This window comes from Rhipicephalus sanguineus, chromosome 2, assembly GCF_013339695.2.
Source record: "Rhipicephalus sanguineus isolate Rsan-2018 chromosome 2, BIME_Rsan_1.4, whole genome shotgun sequence".
In the NCBI taxonomy this organism is placed as follows: Eukaryota; Metazoa; Arthropoda; class Arachnida; order Ixodida; family Ixodidae; genus Rhipicephalus; species Rhipicephalus sanguineus.
This window is the reverse complement of record NC_051177.1, coordinates 232,603,157-232,606,736: the sequence shown is the minus strand read 5'-3', so window position 1 is coordinate 232,606,736 and position 3,580 is coordinate 232,603,157. Positions and strand designations below refer to the sequence as shown.

General features: G+C 49.0%; 1 long non-coding RNA gene across 1 annotated transcript; it reads left to right on the top strand.

Moving 5' to 3' along the window:
- The first annotated feature begins 289 nt into the window (after nucleotides 1-289).
- LOC119384169 (uncharacterized) lies at nucleotides 290-2,850 on the top strand. The gene is made up of 3 exons (XR_005181886.2): nucleotides 290-617; nucleotides 1,917-2,010; nucleotides 2,288-2,850. It is a non-coding gene; the product is annotated as an uncharacterized LOC119384169 (long non-coding RNA).
- Nucleotides 2,851-3,580: the final 730 nt, after the last annotated feature.

Here is a 3,580-nt window from a genome sequence, read left to right as displayed (position 1 = left end):
AGGTTGATAGTCGGTTGTCGAACTTTGGTGATGCAAGAGCAAGGGCAAGAGGCCATTGCTTGAACTGCGTACTTCCACGAAGACCTGGACAAAGAAGAGCACGAATTTTAACATCGTGCGCTGAATGATGCCGCCAAGCCCACTTGGCAGCCCACGTGCGCCCACGCAAGCCCACGTGCGCGCCCCCTCCGTTTTTTAGGGTGATGTCAGCCTTTGACCCACCACATGCCGCCGCCCGCCAAAACACAACGTTGCCAGTCCAGGTTTCCATGGCAACGGAACGACGCGAGCGCCATGTTGGTTCTCCCGGCCACTCGTTGCTGCTCCGTCGTACTGCACCGACTGCACGTTGGCGCGGTGTGCAAGCTGCGGTATGCGCTGCGTCTACCACATCGCTCTGGACCTAGCTTCTTCCGTGACACCATCCTCGCGCTAAGTGCTTCTACAAGAACCTTGGAGTGAGAATGCCAGGGTGCTGCGTGCCGCAATGCACAACCATCTGGAGACGGGGTGTGAGAATGTTCCGGTTCCCGACTTGTCCTAACCGACGGAAACGCTGGATTGCGCAAGTTAAGCGAGACTGCTGGGAGCCGACTGCTTCCTCCCGTGTTTGTGAGGTGAGTACGCGTTGTATTGCGACTCGCGAGCGGATTGAGTTTATCACCGCATATTTCGTGAAATGATTTGCTTTGTCGTGTGACGAAAAGCAGTCCGTGCAAGGTAAACGCGACTGCTCCTGGCTGCAGCTTAGCTCGGCTAGACCTGGTTATGCCAACGAAAGCGTGTTTAATGGTTATGCTTGTTTATTCTCGTAGCCGAAGCGCAGTTTGCTAACCGAACGAAATGGCTAGTTAAACGGGCCGTACTGCGTGCACTCGCTATCTTCTTTTCTTGAGTTTCCAAAGCCGTCGCCGCATTCGACGCGAGAAACGCCGTGCCCGTAAACCACCGACAGACGCTCGCGTTCGCGTGTTCCTTTGCTGGCAGATGTGCGCGCTCCTGCAACTTTCACCTCGGACGCTCAGGAAATACAATTGGAGATGCAGACAGACAAGCCGACGAACGCGTTCCCTGTAGAGTTACGGCTCGCGTGCCTTTCTAGTCCGGCCGTGGTAGAGTCTTGCACAACTGCAACGCAACAACTAAATTTTGCGCGTCTTGCCACGGGGTATTTGTTCTTCGCTTCAAGGCCACGCGAAAATAACACCTTAACTCGCTCAACTATGCCAGTAAAGTTTTTGTTTTAACAATATAGAATGCGACTGATTTACTTTTCGCGTCCGTCCGTCGTACGTCTGCTTGTCTGTCTGTCTGTCTGTCCGTCCGTCCGTCCGTCCGTCTGTCTGTCTGTCTGTCTGTCTGTCTGTCTGTCTGTCTGTCTGTCTGTCTGTCTGTCTGTCTGTCTGTCTGTCTGTCTGTCTGTCCGTCTATCCGTCCGTCCGTCTGTCTGTCTGTCTGTCTGTCTGTCTGTCTGTCTGTCTGTCTGTCTGTCTGTCTGTCTGTCTGTCTGTCTGTGTGTCTATCCGTCTATCCGTCCGTCCGTCTGTCTGTCTGTCTGTCTGTCTGTCTGTCTGTCTGTCTGTCTGTCTGTCTGTCTTCTGTCTGTCTGTCTGTCTGTCCGTCTATCCGTCCGTCCGTCCGTCTGTCTGTCTGTCTGTCTGTCTGTCTGTCTGTCTGTCTGTTTGTCTGTCCTAAACACTTCTGTTTCTGTGCACCAAGGATTCCGGTTGTTTGCTTATAACTCAAATATGCCGCGTGGGAGAGTGTGGTGCAGCGTCGAAATTTTTTGTCCTTTTTTTCATAATCTGCCACAACGATGATTTTATGTCGTGATATCAGTTTTATTTAGTGTTTTATAGACTACGTTTGTCTGTTTCGTGCCCTCTATGACTTTTCGCATTATTGCTTTGTTCAAGGCCCACTTCGAGGACACAAGCTTCGAGCAAAGGAGGCAGGACGGTTTGAAGAAACTAAGGCCAGATGCTATCCCGACGCTGTTTTCTTTTCGCCGTAAGTGAGCTCAGTTGAATGTGCTTGCTAAATTGTTTTGACTATTCATTGCTCGCGCATGCGTAAAATGCTTGTAAACTACGCATGTGACTTTGTCCGAGCTTTGTGAAAAAGACTTACCTAAAGGCCAGAGTTTGAGTCCGATTTTTTTACAAACTCAATAATGGCTTACTTCTTCCAATAGTGAGTGGGAAATCTTAAATGTCACCTTTGTACTTGTCAGCAATAATACTAAAGTGGTTTTGTGATACTAAAGTGGCTTTGTTAACTCTTTCAGCTCTTCCAAAGCACAGATTGCCCCCAAAGAATCGGGATGCTGTATCAAACGTACCGCCTCGGCATCCAGATCTCTGAAGTGACAGAGTCGCCGGCGTACAACCCAAGACAGCCAGTGCTCAGGTATCAGAGGTGGCTCCAGTGCCGAATGTGATGTTTGCAGCAAGCAGTGCTGTGGAGCCAAACTGTGCCTCCGCAGATGTAGACACTGTTCAGCTAAGTCTACATTCTGGTGACACCCCAAGCAACGCCGCTGACAGTTCTGGTAGTGCTAGTTCTGCTTGTGAATCTTTGGCTGCTAACTCGGTTAATATTCCAGCTGACATGGGCGATGCTCGTGACTTACGTATTCATTGTGCATCATTGCCAATTGCACTTGTGAGCGCACCAGCGTCTGTTCCTACGACAGGAAAAGATACCAGAAATTGTCAAAGGACATCTCAGAAATTTCTTGTGCCATCTGTCCCTCTTGATAACGTTAAAAGTGGCAGTGCTGATAAGTCCTGCTGCACACGAGAATCGTTAGCCTCTGCGCATCAGTATTTTCACTTCAGTGACACTTATGTTCAGAGTAGAACAAAGATGTCTTGCCTTGAAGCTTCTCATAGCTTTGTACCAAGTCGGACACCCTCTCTTGAAAATGGTACTTCAACACTGCAAAATCCCTCTGAGTGTGGAGGAGTAGAAGCGCTATCCCCACACCTCTTCACAACTGGAAAAAGTGCAGCTGTAGGTACGACACTGATTCATCGAGAGAACGCGGAACTTCGAAAAAAAAAACGCTGACCTGATGCGCAAGTACAAGAGCCTACAAAGACTGCATGAGAAAGCAAAATCACAGCTCAAAAGTGCGAGGAAAGAACTGGCATCTGCTGAAAAAAAAATACGCGAATTAACTACTGCAAGCTTTCTGAACAATGACCAAGCAGCTGCTCTGGCGAGAAAGACTACGAAAGGATCAAAATGGTCTGAAAAGACTATCAGAGTAGCCCTTCAGATTAAACATGCATGTGGCACAACAGGATATGAACTACTGAGGTCGTTGTCGTATCCATTACCTTCGAACAGGACCCTCATTAGAAGACTTCAGAACATCCGCTTTTTGCCAGGCATTCTTCATGAGGTACTATATGTTTTAAAGCTCAAAAGTGAGGCAATGCATGACATAAAAAAGGACTGCGTGTTATTCATGGATGAGATGGAAATCAGCCAGGGTTTCGATCACGACCGCTCTCTAGACTGCATTTTCGGGTGTACCACGTTGCCACAGTCAAATGTGCCAGTCGCCAACCAT